Genomic DNA, 13,117 nt, shown 5'->3' with positions numbered 1-13,117 from the left:
GCGGGAAACGCCGCTATCTCGTTAGGGGTGCTACGGCAGACACCCTCTCGAGCACCCCGAAGACTTCTTGAGCCCTCGGCTGTAATGGTTTCCAGGCTGTCAAAAGAACCGTCGCGTGTGCATTCGCGGACGGGAGAGAGGCTGAGGTAATTTCGAGTGAACGGGGATGGACTCCTCCCGTCCGCAGTTTCCGTAGTGTAGCGGTTATCACGTCTGCTTTACACGCAGAAGGTCCCCGGTTCGATCCCGGGCGGGAACAGTATTTTCTTGCCTGTGTCGTATTGTACTCCAGTGAGCCACGTCATGTGAGGATCTTCTGCATGTACCTTTGTTATGCAAGTAGCGCATTTATTTAATTTTTTAGTTACGATGACAACATCAGCACGAGTTGTCTCTAAGGTATGGCGCACACAAGTAGTTTCCGTGGTGTAGCGGTTATCACGTCTGCCTAACACGCAGAAGGTCCCCGGTTCGATCCCGGGCGGAAACACTTTTTCATCATTAAAAACAAGACATAGTAACATGCATCTGCTTCCATCTGTACCCAAAAACCTTCGTAATCGCCTTCACACGTCGGATCAGAGTGTCAATTGCTCACATCAAATATGAAATTCATTTGATACTGCCGCCGAGCATTTTGCATCGACTCAGCCACTCATGTGCGATCAGTTTGCACAAAACGCTAGGGCTCGTCCGGGATTTGAACCCGGGACCTCCTGCACCCGAAGCAGGAATCATACCCCTAGACCAACGAGCCATCTGACATGGCGAATGACTATTATTTCAGTGCACTGGGTGCCTCGATGTGGTCCAGGGTGCTCTGGAAAGTCTCGTGTAGGCTGGCGGGATGGGGGCGGCGCGAATTCCCGCGGTCGGCGGCCTTCCTGGGCTATTGGTACCTTCATGTAGAGCTGCCGCTGGGCTCGCACTCCCTGCTGCTAAGAAAGTGATTGCTTTTGCTGCTATGACTTGCAATCACGACTGCGGGAAACGCCGCTATCTCGTTAGGGGTGCTACGGCAGACACCCTCTCGAGCACCCCGAAGACTTCTTGAGCCCTCGGCTGTAATGGTTTCCAGGCTGTCAAAAGAACCGTCGCGTGTGCATTCGCGGACGGGAGAGAGGCTGAGGTAATTTCGAGTGAACGGGGATGGACTCCTCCCGCCCGCAGTTTCCGTAGTGTAGCGGTTATCACGTCTGCTTTACACGCAGAAGGTCCCCGGTTCGATCCCGGGCGGGAACAGTATTTTCTTGCCTATGTCGTATTGTACTCCAGTGAGCCACGTCATGTGAGGATCTTCTGCATGTACCTTTGTTATGCAAGTAGCGCATTTATTTAATTTTTTAGTTACGATGACAACATCAGCACGAGTTGTCTCTAAGGTATGGCGCACACAAGTAGTTTCCGTGGTGTAGCGGTTATCACGTCTGCCTAACACGCAGAAGGTCCCCGGTTCGATCCCGGGCGGAAACACTTTTTCATCATTAAAAACAAGACATAGTAACATGCATCTGCTTCCATCTGTACCCAAAAACCTTCGTAATCGCCTTCACACGTCGGATCAGAGTGTCAATTGCTCACATCAAATATGAAATTCATTTGATACTGCCGCCGAGCATTTTGCATCGACTCAGCCACTCATGTGCGATCAGTTTGCACAAAACGCTAGGGCTCGTCCGGGATTTGAACCCGGGACCTCCTGCACCCGAAGCAGGAATCATACCCCTAGACCAACGAGCCATCTGACATGGCGAATGACTATTATTTCAGTGCACTGGGTGCCTCGATGTGGTCCAGGGTGCTCTGGAAAGTCTCGTGTAGGCTGGCGGGATGGGGGCGGCGCGAATTCCCGCGGTCGGCGGCCTTCCTGGATTATTGGTACCTTCATGTAGAGCTGCCGCTGGGCTCGCACTCCCTGCTGCTAAGAAAGTGATTGCTTTTGCTGCTATGACTTGCAATCACGACTGCGGGAAACGCCGCTATCTCGTTAGGGGTGCTACGGCAGACACCCTCTCGAGCACCCCGAAGACTTCTTGAGCCCTCGGCTGTAATGGTTTCCAGGCTGTCAAAAGAACCGTCGCGTGTGCATTCGCGGACGGGAGAGAGGCTGAGGTAATTTCGAGTGAACGGGGATGGACTCCTCCCGTCCGCAGTTTCCGTAGTGTAGCGTTTATCACGTCTGCTTTACACGCAGAAGGTCCCCGGTTCGATCCCGGGTGGGAACAGTATTTTCTTGCCTATGTCGTATTGTACTCCAGTGAGCCACGTCATGTGAGGATCTTCTGCATGTACCTTTGTTATGCAAGTAGCGCATTTATTTAATTTTTTAGTTACGATGACAACATCAGCACGAGTTGTCTCTAAGGTATGGCGCACACAAGTAGTTTCCGTGGTGTAGCGGTTATCACGTCTGCCTAACACGCAGAAGGTCCCCGGTTCGATCCCGGGCGGAAACACTTTTTCATCATTAAAAACAAGACATAGTAACATGCATCTGCTTCCATCTGTACCCAAAAACCTTCGTAATCGCCTTCACACGTCGGATCAGAGTGTCAATTGCTCACATCAAATATGAAATTCATTTGATACTGCCGCCGAGCATTTTGCATCGACTCAGCCACTCATGTGCGATCAGTTTGCACAAAACGCTAGGGCTCGTCCGGGATTGGAACCCGGGACCTCCTGCACCCGAAGCAGGAATCATACCCCTAGACCAACGAGCCATCTGACATGGCGAATGACTATTATTTCAGTGCACTGGGTGCCTCGATGTGGTCCAGGGTGCTCTGGAAAGTCTCGTGTAGGCTGGCGGGATGGGGGCGGCGCGAATTCCCGCGGTCGGCGGCCTTCCTGGATTATTGGTACCTTCATGTAGAGCTGCCGCTGGGCTCGCACTCCCTGCTGCTAAGAAAGTGATTGCTTTTGCTGCTATGACTTGCAATCACGACTGCGGGAAACGCCGCTATCTCGTTAGGGGTGCTACGGCAGACACCCTCTCGAGCACCCCGAAGACTTCTTGAGCCCTCGGCTGTAATGGTTTCCAGGCTGTCAAAAGAACCGTCGCGTGTGCATTCGCGGACGGGAGAGAGGCTGAGGTATTTTTCGAGTGAACGGGGATGGACTCCTCCCGTCCGCGGTTTCCGTAGTGTAGCGGTTATCACGTCTGCTTTACACGCAGAAGGTCCCCGGTTCGATCCCGGGCGGGAACAGTATTTTCTTGCCTGTGTCGCATTGTACTCCAGTGAGCCACGTCATGTGAGGATCTTCTGCATGTACCTTTGTTATGCAAGAAGCGCATTTATTTAATTTTTTAGCTACGATGTCAACATCAGCACGAGTTGTCTCTAAGGTATGGCGCACACAAGTAGTTTCCGTGGTGTAGCAGTTATCACGTCTGCCTAACACGCAGAAGGTCCCCGGTTCGATCCCGGGCGGAAACACTTTTTCATCATTAAAAACAAGACATAGTAACATGCATCTGCTTCCATCTGTACCCAAAAACCTTCGTAATCGCCTTCACACGTCGGATCAGAGTGTCAATTGCTCACATCAAATATGAAATTCATTTGATACTGCCGCCGAGCATTTTGCATCGACTCAGCCACTCATGTGCGATCAGTTTGCACAAAACGCTAGGGCTCGTCCGGGATTTGAACCCGGGACCTCCTGCACCCGAAGCAGGAATCATACCCCTAGACCAACGAGCCATCTGACATGGCGAATGACTATTATTTCAGTGCACTGGGTGCCTCGATGTGGTCCAGGGTGCTCTGGAAAGTCTCGTGTAGGCTGGCGGGATGGGGGCGGCGCGAATTCCCGCGGTCGGCGGCCTTCCTGGGCTATTGGTACCTTCATGTAGAGCTGCCGCTGGGCTCGCACTCCCTGCTGCTAAGAAAGTGATTGCTTTTGCTGCTATGACTTGCAATCACGACTGCGGGAAACGCCGCTATCTCGTTAGGGGTGCTACGGCAGACACCCTCTCGAGCACCCCGAAGACTTCTTGAGCCCTCGGCTGTAATGGTTTCCAGGCTGTCAAAAGAACCGTCGCGTGTGCATTCGCGGACGGGAGAGAGGCTGAGGTAATTTCGAGTGAACGGGGATGGACTCCTCCCGTCCGCGGTTTCCGTAGTGTAGCGGTTATCACGTCTGCTTTACACGCAGAAGGTCCCCGGTTCGATCCCGGGCGGGAACAGTATTTTCTTGCCTGTGTCGCATTGTACTCCAGTGAGCCACGTCATGTGAGGATCTTCTGCATGTACCTTTGTTATGCAAGAAGCGCATTTATTTAATTTTTTAGTTACGATGTCAACATCAGCACGAGTTGTCTCTAAGGTATGGCGCACACAAGTAGTTTCCGTGGTGTAGCGGTTATCACGTCTGCCTAACACGCAGAAGGTCCCCGGTTCGATCCCGGGCGGAAACACTTTTTCATCATTAAAAACAAGACATAGTAACATGCATCTGCTTCCATCTGTACCCAAAAACCTTCGTAATCGCCTTCACACGTCGGATCAGAGTGTCAATTGCTCACATCAAATATGAAATTCATTTGATACTGCCGCCGAGCATTTTGCATCGACTCAGCCACTCATGTGCGATCAGTTTGCACAAAACGCTAGGGCTCGTCCGGGATTTGAACCCGGGACCTCCTGCACCCGAAGCAGGAATCATACCCCTAGACCAACGAGCCATCTGACATGGCGAATGACTATTATTTCAGTGCACTGGGTGCCTCGATGTGGTCCAGGGTGCTCTGGAAAGTCTCGTGTAGGCTGGCGGGATGGGGGCGGCGCGAATTCCCGCGGTCGGCGGCCTTCCTGGGCTATTGGTACCTTCATGTAGAGCTGCCGCTGGGCTCGCACTCCCTGCTGCTAAGAAAGTGATTGCTTTTGCTGCTATGACTTGCAATCACGACTGCGGGAAACGCCGCTATCTCGTTAGGGGTGCTACGGCAGACACACTCTCGAGCACCCCGAAGACTTCTTGAGCCCTCGGCTGTAATGGTTTCCAGGCTGTCAAAAGAACCGTCGCGTGTGCATTCGCGGACGGGAGAGAGGCTGAGGTAATTTCGAGTGAACGGGGATGGACTCCTCCCGTCCGCGGTTTCCGTAGTGTAGCGGTTATCACGTCTGCTTTACACGCAGAAGGTCCCCGGTTCGATCCCGGGCGGGAACAGTATTTTCTTGCCTGTGTCGCATTGTACTCCAGTGAGCCACGTCATGTGAGGATCTTCTGCATGTACCTTTGTTATGCAAGTAGCGCATTTATTTAATTTTTTAGTTACGATGACAACATCAGCACGAGTTGTCTCTAAGGTATGGCGCACACAAGTAGTTTCCGTGGTGTAGCGGTTATCACGTCTGCCTAACACGCAGAAGGTCCCCGGTTCGATCCCGGGCGGAAACACTTTTTCATCATTAAAAACAAGACATAGTAACATGCATCTGCTTCCATCTGTACCCAAAAACCTTCGTAATCGCCTTCACACGTCGGATCAGAGAGTCAATTGCTCACATCAAATATGAAATTCATTTGATACTGCCGCCGAGCATTTTGCATCGACTCAGCCACTCATGTGCGATCAGTTTGCACAAAACGCTAGGGCTCGTCCGGGATTTGAACCCGTGACCTCCTGCACCCGAAGCAGGAATCATACCCCTACACCAACGAGCCATCTGACATGGCGAATGACTATTATTTCAGTGCACTGGGTGCCTCGATGTGGTCCAGGGTGCTCTGGAAAGTCTCGTGTAGGCTGGCGGGATGGGGGCGGCGCGAATTCCCGCGGTCGGCGGCCTTCCTGGGCTATTGGTACCTTCATGTAGAGCTGCCGCTGGGCTCGCACTCCCTGCTGCTAAGAAAGTGATTGCTTTTGCTGCTATGACTTGCAATCACGACTGCGGGAAACGCCGCTATCTCGTTAGGGGTGCTACGGCAGACACCCTCTCGAGCACCCCGAAGACTTCTTGAGCCCTCGGCTGTAATGGTTTCCAGGCTGTCAAAAGAACCGTCGCGTGTGCATTCGCGGACGGGAGAGAGGCTGAGGTAATTTCGAGTGAACGGGGATGGACTCCTCCCGTCCGCAGTTTCCGTAGTGTAGCGGTTATCACGTCTGCTTTACACGCAGAAGGTCCCCGGTTCGATCCCGGGCGGGAACAGTATTTTCTTGCCTGTGTCGCATTGTACTACAGTGAGCTACGTCATGTGAGGATCTTCTGCATGTACCTTTGTTATGCAAGAAGCGCATTTATTTAATTTTTTAGTTACGATGTCAACATCAGCACGAGTTGTCTCTAAGGTATGGCGCACACAAGTAGTTTCCGTGGTGTAGCGGTTATCACGTCTGCCTAACACGCAGAAGGTCCCCGGTTCGATCCCGGGCGGAAACACTTTTTCATCATTAAAAACAAGACATAGTAACATGCATCTGCTTCCATCTGTACCCAAAAACCTTCGTAATCGCCTTCACACGTCGGATCAGAGTGTCAATTGCTCACATCAAATATGAAATTCATTTGATACTGCCGCCGAGCATTTTGCATCGACTCAGCCACTCATGTGCGATTAGTTTGCACAAAACGCTAGGGCTCGTCCGGGATTTGAACCCGGGACCTCCTGCACCCGAAGCAGGAATCATACCCCTAGACCAACGAGCCATCTGACATGGCGAATGACTATTATTTCAGTGCACTGGGTGCCTCGATGTGGTCCAGGGTGCTCTGGAAAGTCTCGTGTAGGCTGGCGGGATGGGGGCGGCGCGAATTCCCGCGGTCGGCGGCCTTCCTGGGCTATTGGTACCTTCATGTAGAGCTGCCGCTGGGCTCGCACTCCCTGCTGCTAAGAAAGTGATTGCTTTTGCTGCTATGACTTGCAATCACGACTGCGGGAAACGCCGCTATCTCGTTAGGGGTGCTACGGCAGACACCCTCTCGAGCACCCCGAAGACTTCTTGAGCCCTCGGCTGTAATGGTTTCCAGGCTGTCAAAAGAACCGTCGCGTGTGCATTCGCGGACGGGAGAGAGGCTGAGGTAATTTCGAGTGAACGGGGATGGACTCCTCCCGTCCGCGGTTTCCGTAGTGTAGCGGTTATCACGTCTGCTTTACACGCAGAAGGTCCCCGGTTCGATCCCGGGCGGGAACAGTATTTTCTTGCCTGTGTCGCATTGTACTCCAGTGAGCCACGTCATGTGAGGATCTTCTGCATGTACCTTTGTTATGCAAGAAGCGCATTTATTTAATTTTTTAGTTACGATGTCAACATCAGCACGAGTTGTCTCTAAGGTATGGCGCACACAAGTAGTTTCCGTGGTGTAGCGGTTATCACGTCTGCCTAACACGCAGAAGGTCCCCGGTTCGATCCCGGGCGGAAACACTTTTTCATCATTAAAAACAAGACATAGTAACATGCATATGCTTCCATCTGTACCCAAAAACCTTCGTAATCGCCTTCACACGTCGGATCAGAGTGTCAATTGCTCACATCAAATATGAAATTCATTTGATACTGCCGCCGAGCATTTTGCATCGACTCAGCCACTCATGTGCGATCAGTTTGCACAAAACGCTAGGGCTCGTCCGGGATTTGAACCCGGGACCTCCTGCACCCGAAGCAGGAATCATACCCCTAGACCAACGAGCCATCTGACATGGCGAATGACTATTATTTCAGTGCACTGGGTGCCTCGATGTGGTCCAGGGTGCTCTGGAAAGTCTCGTGTAGGCTGGCGGGATGGGGGCGGCGCGAATTCCCGCGGTCGGCGGCCTTCCTGGATTATTGGTACCTTCATGTAGAGCTGCCGCTGGGCTCGCACTCCCTGCTGCTAAGAAAGTGATTGCTTTTGCTGCTATGACTTGCAATCACGACTGCGGGAAACGCCGCTATCTCGTTAGGGGTGCTACGGCAGACACCCTCTCGAGCACCCCGAAGACTTCTTGAGCCCTCGGCTGTAATGGTTTCCAGGCTGTCAAAAGAACCGTCGCGTGTGCATTCGCGGACGGGAGAGAGGCTGAGGTATTTTTCGAGTGAACGGGGATGGACTCCTCCCGTCCGCGGTTTCCGTAGTGTAGCGGTTATCACGTCTGCTTTACACGCAGAAGGTCCCCGGTTCGATCCCGGGCGGGAACAGTATTTTCTTGCCTGTGTCGCATTGTACTCCAGTGAGCCACGTCATGTGAGGATCTTCTGCATGTACCTTTGTTATGCAAGAAGCGCATTTATTTAATTTTTTAGCTACGATGTCAACATCAGCACGAGTTGTCTCTAAGGTATGGCGCACACAAGTAGTTTCCGTGGTGTAGCAGTTATCACGTCTGCCTAACACGCAGAAGGTCCCCGGTTCGATCCCGGGCGGAAACACTTTTTCATCATTAAAAACAAGACATAGTAACATGCATCTGCTTCCATCTGTACCCAAAAACCTTCGTAATCGCCTTCACACGTCGGATCAGAGTGTCAATTGCTCACATCAAATATGAAATTCATTTGATACTGCCGCCGAGCATTTTGCATCGACTCAGCCACTCATGTGCGATCAGTTTGCACAAAACGCTAGGGCTCGTCCGGGATTTGAACCCGGGACCTCCTGCACCCGAAGCAGGAATCATACCCCTAGACCAACGAGCCATCTGACATGGCGAATGACTATTATTTCAGTGCACTGGGTGCCTCGATGTGGTCCAGGGTGCTCTGGAAAGTCTCGTGTAGGCTGGCGGGATGGGGGCGGCGCGAATTCCCGCGGTCGGCGGCCTTCCTGGGCTATTGGTACCTTCATGTAGAGCTGCCGCTGGGCTCGCACTCCCTGCTGCTAAGAAAGTGATTGCTTTTGCTGCTATGACTTGCAATCACGACTGCGGGAAACGCCGCTATCTCGTTAGGGGTGCTACGGCAGACACCCTCTCGAGCACCCCGAAGACTTCTTGAGCCCTCGGCTGTAATGGTTTCCAGGCTGTCAAAAGAACCGTCGCGTGTGCATTCGCGGACGGGAGAGAGGCTGAGGTAATTTCGAGTGAACGGGGATGGACTCCTCCCGTCCGCGGTTTCCGTAGTGTAGCGGTTATCACGTCTGCTTTACACGCAGAAGGTCCCCGGTTCGATCCCGGGCGGGAACAGTATTTTCTTGCCTGTGTCGCATTGTACTCCAGTGAGCCACGTCATGTGAGGATCTTCTGCATGTACCTTTGTTATGCAAGAAGCGCATTTATTTAATTTTTTAGTTACGATGTCAACATCAGCACGAGTTGTCTCTAAGGTATGGCGCACACAAGTAGTTTCCGTGGTGTAGCGGTTATCACGTCTGCCTAACACGCAGAAGGTCCCCGGTTCGATCCCGGGCGGAAACACTTTTTCATCATTAAAAACAAGACATAGTAACATGCATCTGCTTCCATCTGTACCCAAAAACCTTCGTAATCGCCTTCACACGTCGGATCAGAGTGTCAATTGCTCACATCAAATATGAAATTCATTTGATACTGCCGCCGAGCATTTTGCATCGACTCAGCCACTCATGTGCGATCAGTTTGCACAAAACGCTAGGGCTCGTCCGGGATTTGAACCCGGGACCTCCTGCACCCGAAGCAGGAATCATACCCCTAGACCAACGAGCCATCTGACATGGCGAATGACTATTATTTCAGTGCACTGGGTGCCTCGATGTGGTCCAGGGTGCTCTGGAAAGTCTCGTGTAGGCTGGCGGGATGGGGGCGGCGCGAATTCCCGCGGTCGGCGGCCTTCCTGGGCTATTGGTACCTTCATGTAGAGCTGCCGCTGGGCTCGCACTCCCTGCTGCTAAGAAAGTGATTGCTTTTGCTGCTATGACTTGCAATCACGACTGCGGGAAACGCCGCTATCTCGTTAGGGGTGCTACGGCAGACACACTCTCGAGCACCCCGAAGACTTCTTGAGCCCTCGGCTGTAATGGTTTCCAGGCTGTCAAAAGAACCGTCGCGTGTGCATTCGCGGACGGGAGAGAGGCTGAGGTAATTTCGAGTGAACGGGGATGGACTCCTCCCGTCCGCGGTTTCCGTAGTGTAGCGGTTATCACGTCTGCTTTACACGCAGAAGGTCCCCGGTTCGATCCCGGGCGGGAACAGTATTTTCTTGCCTGTGTCGCATTGTACTCCAGTGAGCCACGTCATGTGAGGATCTTCTGCATGTACCTTTGTTATGCAAGTAGCGCATTTATTTAATTTTTTAGTTACGATGACAACATCAGCACGAGTTGTCTCTAAGGTATGGCGCACACAAGTAGTTTCCGTGGTGTAGCGGTTATCACGTCTGCCTAACACGCAGAAGGTCCCCGGTTCGATCCCGGGCGGAAACACTTTTTCATCATTAAAAACAAGACATAGTAACATGCATCTGCTTCCATCTGTACCCAAAAACCTTCGTAATCGCCTTCACACGTCGGATCAGAGAGTCAATTGCTCACATCAAATATGAAATTCATTTGATACTGCCGCCGAGCATTTTGCATCGACTCAGCCACTCATGTGCGATCAGTTTGCACAAAACGCTAGGGCTCGTCCGGGATTTGAACCCGTGACCTCCTGCACCCGAAGCAGGAATCATACCCCTACACCAACGAGCCATCTGACATGGCGAATGACTATTATTTCAGTGCACTGGGTGCCTCGATGTGGTCCAGGGTGCTCTGGAAAGTCTCGTGTAGGCTGGCGGGATGGGGGCGGCGCGAATTCCCGCGGTCGGCGGCCTTCCTGGGCTATTGGTACCTTCATGTAGAGCTGCCGCTGGGCTCGCACTCCCTGCTGCTAAGAAAGTGATTGCTTTTGCTGCTATGACTTGCAATCACGACTGCGGGAAACGCCGCTATCTCGTTAGGGGTGCTACGGCAGACACCCTCTCGAGCACCCCGAAGACTTCTTGAGCCCTCGGCTGTAATGGTTTCCAGGCTGTCAAAAGAACCGTCGCGTGTGCATTCGCGGACGGGAGAGAGGCTGAGGTAATTTCGAGTGAACGGGGATGGACTCCTCCCGTCCGCAGTTTCCGTAGTGTAGCGGTTATCACGTCTGCTTTACACGCAGAAGGTCCCCGGTTCGATCCCGGGCGGGAACAGTATTTTCTTGCCTGTGTCGCATTGTACTACAGTGAGCTACGTCATGTGAGGATCTTCTGCATGTACCTTTGTTATGCAAGAAGCGCATTTATTTAATTTTTTAGTTACGATGTCAACATCAGCACGAGTTGTCTCTAAGGTATGGCGCACACAAGTAGTTTCCGTGGTGTAGCGGTTATCACGTCTGCCTAACACGCAGAAGGTCCCCGGTTCGATCCCGGGCGGAAACACTTTTTCATCATTAAAAACAAGACATAGTAACATGCATCTGCTTCCATCTGTACCCAAAAACCTTCGTAATCGCCTTCACACGTCGGATCAGAGTGTCAATTGCTCACATCAAATATGAAATTCATTTGATACTGCCGCCGAGCATTTTGCATCGACTCAGCCACTCATGTGCGATTAGTTTGCACAAAACGCTAGGGCTCGTCCGGGATTTGAACCCGGGACCTCCTGCACCCGAAGCAGGAATCATACCCCTAGACCAACGAGCCATCTGACATGGCGAATGACTATTATTTCAGTGCACTGGGTGCCTCGATGTGGTCCAGGGTGCTCTGGAAAGTCTCGTGTAGGCTGGCGGGATGGGGGCGGCGCGAATTCCCGCGGTCGGCGGCCTTCCTGGGCTATTGGTACCTTCATGTAGAGCTGCCGCTGGGCTCGCACTCCCTGCTGCTAAGAAAGTGATTGCTTTTGCTGCTATGACTTGCAATCACGACTGCGGGAAACGCCGCTATCTCGTTAGGGGTGCTACGGCAGACACCCTCTCGAGCACCCCGAAGACTTCTTGAGCCCTCGGCTGTAATGGTTTCCAGGCTGTCAAAAGAACCGTCGCGTGTGCATTCGCGGACGGGAGAGAGGCTGAGGTAATTTCGAGTGAACGGGGATGGACTCCTCCCGTCCGCGGTTTCCGTAGTGTAGCGGTTATCACGTCTGCTTTACACGCAGAAGGTCCCCGGTTCGATCCCGGGCGGGAACAGTATTTTCTTGCCTGTGTCGCATTGTACTCCAGTGAGCCACGTCATGTGAGGATCTTCTGCATGTACCTTTGTTATGCAAGAAGCGCATTTATTTAATTTTTTAGTTACGATGTCAACATCAGCACGAGTTGTCTCTAAGGTATGGCGCACACAAGTAGTTTCCGTGGTGTAGCGGTTATCACGTCTGCCTAACACGCAGAAGGTCCCCGGTTCGATCCCGGGCGGAAACACTTTTTCATCATTAAAAACAAGACATAGTAACATGCATATGCTTCCATCTGTACCCAAAAACCTTCGTAATCGCCTTCACACGTCGGATCAGAGTGTCAATTGCTCACATCAAATATGAAATTCATTTGATACTGCCGCCGAGCATTTTGCATCGACTCAGCCACTCATGTGCGATCAGTTTGCACAAAACGCTAGGGCTCGTCCGGGATTTGAACCCGGGACCTCCTGCACCCGAAGCAGGAATCATACCCCTAGACCAACGAGCCATCTGACATGGCGAATGACTATTATTTCAGTGCACTGGGTGCCTCGATGTGGTCCAGGGTGCTCTGGAAAGTCTCGTGTAGGCTGGCGGGATGGGGGCGGCGCGAATTCCCGCGGTCGGCGGCCTTCCTGGGCTATTGGTACCTTCATGTAGAGCTGCCGCTGGGCTCGCACTCCCTGCTGCTAAGAAAGTGATTGCTTTTGCTGCTATGACTTGCAATCACGACTGCGGGAAACGCCGCTATCTCGTTAGGGGTGCTACGGCAGACACCCTCTCGAGCACCCCGAAGACTTCTTGAGCCCTCGGCTGTAATGGTTTCCAGGCTGTCAAAAGAACCGTCGCGTGTGCATTCGCGGACGGGAGAGAGGCTGAGGTAATTTCGAGTGAACGGGGATGGACTCCTCCCGTCCGCGGTTTCCGTAGTGTAGCGGTTATCACGTCTGCTTTACACGCAGAAGGTCCCCGGTTCGATCCCGGGCGGGAACAGTATTTTCTTGCCTGTGTCGCATTGTACTCCAGTGAGCCACGTCATGTGAGGATCTTCTGCATGTACCTTTGTTATG

The 13,117-nt window shown here is 52.5% G+C and overlaps 38 non-coding genes across 38 annotated transcripts; 27 read left to right on the top strand and 11 right to left on the bottom strand.

Annotated features, from left to right (window-relative positions):
• The first annotated feature begins 186 nt into the window (after window positions 1-186).
• On the top strand, window positions 187-259 carry Trnav-uac (transfer RNA valine (anticodon UAC)). Its single transcript has one exon. It is a non-coding gene; the product is annotated as a tRNA-Val (tRNA).
• Window positions 260-417: 158 nt separating this feature from the next.
• Window positions 418-490, top strand: Trnav-aac (transfer RNA valine (anticodon AAC)). Its single transcript has one exon. It is a non-coding gene; the product is annotated as a tRNA-Val (tRNA).
• A 195-nt stretch (window positions 491-685) lies between these two features.
• On the bottom strand, window positions 686-757 carry Trnap-cgg (transfer RNA proline (anticodon CGG)). The gene has a single exon. It is a non-coding gene; the product is annotated as a tRNA-Pro (tRNA).
• Window positions 758-1,169: 412 nt separating this feature from the next.
• On the top strand, window positions 1,170-1,242 carry Trnav-uac (transfer RNA valine (anticodon UAC)). The gene has a single exon. It is a non-coding gene; the product is annotated as a tRNA-Val (tRNA).
• A 158-nt stretch (window positions 1,243-1,400) lies between these two features.
• On the top strand, window positions 1,401-1,473 carry Trnav-aac (transfer RNA valine (anticodon AAC)). The gene has a single exon. It is a non-coding gene; the product is annotated as a tRNA-Val (tRNA).
• A 195-nt stretch (window positions 1,474-1,668) lies between these two features.
• Trnap-cgg (transfer RNA proline (anticodon CGG)) lies at window positions 1,669-1,740 on the bottom strand. Its single transcript has one exon. It is a non-coding gene; the product is annotated as a tRNA-Pro (tRNA).
• Window positions 1,741-2,152: 412 nt separating this feature from the next.
• Trnav-uac (transfer RNA valine (anticodon UAC)) lies at window positions 2,153-2,225 on the top strand. Its single transcript has one exon. It is a non-coding gene; the product is annotated as a tRNA-Val (tRNA).
• Window positions 2,226-2,383: 158 nt separating this feature from the next.
• Trnav-aac (transfer RNA valine (anticodon AAC)) lies at window positions 2,384-2,456 on the top strand. Its single transcript has one exon. It is a non-coding gene; the product is annotated as a tRNA-Val (tRNA).
• Window positions 2,457-2,651: 195 nt separating this feature from the next.
• Window positions 2,652-2,723, bottom strand: Trnap-cgg (transfer RNA proline (anticodon CGG)). Its single transcript has one exon. It is a non-coding gene; the product is annotated as a tRNA-Pro (tRNA).
• A 413-nt stretch (window positions 2,724-3,136) lies between these two features.
• Window positions 3,137-3,209, top strand: Trnav-uac (transfer RNA valine (anticodon UAC)). The gene has a single exon. It is a non-coding gene; the product is annotated as a tRNA-Val (tRNA).
• Window positions 3,210-3,367: 158 nt separating this feature from the next.
• On the top strand, window positions 3,368-3,440 carry Trnav-aac (transfer RNA valine (anticodon AAC)). Its single transcript has one exon. It is a non-coding gene; the product is annotated as a tRNA-Val (tRNA).
• Window positions 3,441-3,635: 195 nt separating this feature from the next.
• Window positions 3,636-3,707, bottom strand: Trnap-cgg (transfer RNA proline (anticodon CGG)). Its single transcript has one exon. It is a non-coding gene; the product is annotated as a tRNA-Pro (tRNA).
• Window positions 3,708-4,119: 412 nt separating this feature from the next.
• Trnav-uac (transfer RNA valine (anticodon UAC)) lies at window positions 4,120-4,192 on the top strand. Its single transcript has one exon. It is a non-coding gene; the product is annotated as a tRNA-Val (tRNA).
• A 158-nt stretch (window positions 4,193-4,350) lies between these two features.
• Trnav-aac (transfer RNA valine (anticodon AAC)) lies at window positions 4,351-4,423 on the top strand. Its single transcript has one exon. It is a non-coding gene; the product is annotated as a tRNA-Val (tRNA).
• Window positions 4,424-4,618: 195 nt separating this feature from the next.
• On the bottom strand, window positions 4,619-4,690 carry Trnap-cgg (transfer RNA proline (anticodon CGG)). Its single transcript has one exon. It is a non-coding gene; the product is annotated as a tRNA-Pro (tRNA).
• Window positions 4,691-5,102: 412 nt separating this feature from the next.
• Trnav-uac (transfer RNA valine (anticodon UAC)) lies at window positions 5,103-5,175 on the top strand. The gene has a single exon. It is a non-coding gene; the product is annotated as a tRNA-Val (tRNA).
• A 158-nt stretch (window positions 5,176-5,333) lies between these two features.
• On the top strand, window positions 5,334-5,406 carry Trnav-aac (transfer RNA valine (anticodon AAC)). Its single transcript has one exon. It is a non-coding gene; the product is annotated as a tRNA-Val (tRNA).
• Window positions 5,407-6,085: 679 nt separating this feature from the next.
• On the top strand, window positions 6,086-6,158 carry Trnav-uac (transfer RNA valine (anticodon UAC)). The gene has a single exon. It is a non-coding gene; the product is annotated as a tRNA-Val (tRNA).
• Window positions 6,159-6,316: 158 nt separating this feature from the next.
• Window positions 6,317-6,389, top strand: Trnav-aac (transfer RNA valine (anticodon AAC)). The gene has a single exon. It is a non-coding gene; the product is annotated as a tRNA-Val (tRNA).
• Window positions 6,390-6,584: 195 nt separating this feature from the next.
• Trnap-cgg (transfer RNA proline (anticodon CGG)) lies at window positions 6,585-6,656 on the bottom strand. Its single transcript has one exon. It is a non-coding gene; the product is annotated as a tRNA-Pro (tRNA).
• Window positions 6,657-7,068: 412 nt separating this feature from the next.
• Trnav-uac (transfer RNA valine (anticodon UAC)) lies at window positions 7,069-7,141 on the top strand. The gene has a single exon. It is a non-coding gene; the product is annotated as a tRNA-Val (tRNA).
• Window positions 7,142-7,299: 158 nt separating this feature from the next.
• Trnav-aac (transfer RNA valine (anticodon AAC)) lies at window positions 7,300-7,372 on the top strand. Its single transcript has one exon. It is a non-coding gene; the product is annotated as a tRNA-Val (tRNA).
• Window positions 7,373-7,567: 195 nt separating this feature from the next.
• On the bottom strand, window positions 7,568-7,639 carry Trnap-cgg (transfer RNA proline (anticodon CGG)). Its single transcript has one exon. It is a non-coding gene; the product is annotated as a tRNA-Pro (tRNA).
• Window positions 7,640-8,052: 413 nt separating this feature from the next.
• On the top strand, window positions 8,053-8,125 carry Trnav-uac (transfer RNA valine (anticodon UAC)). Its single transcript has one exon. It is a non-coding gene; the product is annotated as a tRNA-Val (tRNA).
• A 158-nt stretch (window positions 8,126-8,283) lies between these two features.
• Trnav-aac (transfer RNA valine (anticodon AAC)) lies at window positions 8,284-8,356 on the top strand. The gene has a single exon. It is a non-coding gene; the product is annotated as a tRNA-Val (tRNA).
• Window positions 8,357-8,551: 195 nt separating this feature from the next.
• Trnap-cgg (transfer RNA proline (anticodon CGG)) lies at window positions 8,552-8,623 on the bottom strand. Its single transcript has one exon. It is a non-coding gene; the product is annotated as a tRNA-Pro (tRNA).
• A 412-nt stretch (window positions 8,624-9,035) lies between these two features.
• Window positions 9,036-9,108, top strand: Trnav-uac (transfer RNA valine (anticodon UAC)). The gene has a single exon. It is a non-coding gene; the product is annotated as a tRNA-Val (tRNA).
• A 158-nt stretch (window positions 9,109-9,266) lies between these two features.
• Window positions 9,267-9,339, top strand: Trnav-aac (transfer RNA valine (anticodon AAC)). Its single transcript has one exon. It is a non-coding gene; the product is annotated as a tRNA-Val (tRNA).
• A 195-nt stretch (window positions 9,340-9,534) lies between these two features.
• On the bottom strand, window positions 9,535-9,606 carry Trnap-cgg (transfer RNA proline (anticodon CGG)). Its single transcript has one exon. It is a non-coding gene; the product is annotated as a tRNA-Pro (tRNA).
• Window positions 9,607-10,018: 412 nt separating this feature from the next.
• Trnav-uac (transfer RNA valine (anticodon UAC)) lies at window positions 10,019-10,091 on the top strand. Its single transcript has one exon. It is a non-coding gene; the product is annotated as a tRNA-Val (tRNA).
• Window positions 10,092-10,249: 158 nt separating this feature from the next.
• Window positions 10,250-10,322, top strand: Trnav-aac (transfer RNA valine (anticodon AAC)). The gene has a single exon. It is a non-coding gene; the product is annotated as a tRNA-Val (tRNA).
• A 679-nt stretch (window positions 10,323-11,001) lies between these two features.
• On the top strand, window positions 11,002-11,074 carry Trnav-uac (transfer RNA valine (anticodon UAC)). The gene has a single exon. It is a non-coding gene; the product is annotated as a tRNA-Val (tRNA).
• A 158-nt stretch (window positions 11,075-11,232) lies between these two features.
• On the top strand, window positions 11,233-11,305 carry Trnav-aac (transfer RNA valine (anticodon AAC)). Its single transcript has one exon. It is a non-coding gene; the product is annotated as a tRNA-Val (tRNA).
• A 195-nt stretch (window positions 11,306-11,500) lies between these two features.
• Trnap-cgg (transfer RNA proline (anticodon CGG)) lies at window positions 11,501-11,572 on the bottom strand. The gene has a single exon. It is a non-coding gene; the product is annotated as a tRNA-Pro (tRNA).
• A 412-nt stretch (window positions 11,573-11,984) lies between these two features.
• Trnav-uac (transfer RNA valine (anticodon UAC)) lies at window positions 11,985-12,057 on the top strand. The gene has a single exon. It is a non-coding gene; the product is annotated as a tRNA-Val (tRNA).
• Window positions 12,058-12,215: 158 nt separating this feature from the next.
• Trnav-aac (transfer RNA valine (anticodon AAC)) lies at window positions 12,216-12,288 on the top strand. The gene has a single exon. It is a non-coding gene; the product is annotated as a tRNA-Val (tRNA).
• A 195-nt stretch (window positions 12,289-12,483) lies between these two features.
• Window positions 12,484-12,555, bottom strand: Trnap-cgg (transfer RNA proline (anticodon CGG)). The gene has a single exon. It is a non-coding gene; the product is annotated as a tRNA-Pro (tRNA).
• Window positions 12,556-12,967: 412 nt separating this feature from the next.
• On the top strand, window positions 12,968-13,040 carry Trnav-uac (transfer RNA valine (anticodon UAC)). Its single transcript has one exon. It is a non-coding gene; the product is annotated as a tRNA-Val (tRNA).
• The last annotated feature ends 77 nt before the right edge of the window (window positions 13,041-13,117 follow it).

The sequence above is a fragment of the Schistocerca gregaria genome, chromosome 2, assembly GCF_023897955.1.
Source record: "Schistocerca gregaria isolate iqSchGreg1 chromosome 2, iqSchGreg1.2, whole genome shotgun sequence".
Lineage (NCBI taxonomy): Eukaryota > Metazoa > Arthropoda > Insecta > Orthoptera > Acrididae > Schistocerca > Schistocerca gregaria.
This window is presented reverse-complemented; position numbering and strand designations above follow the sequence as displayed.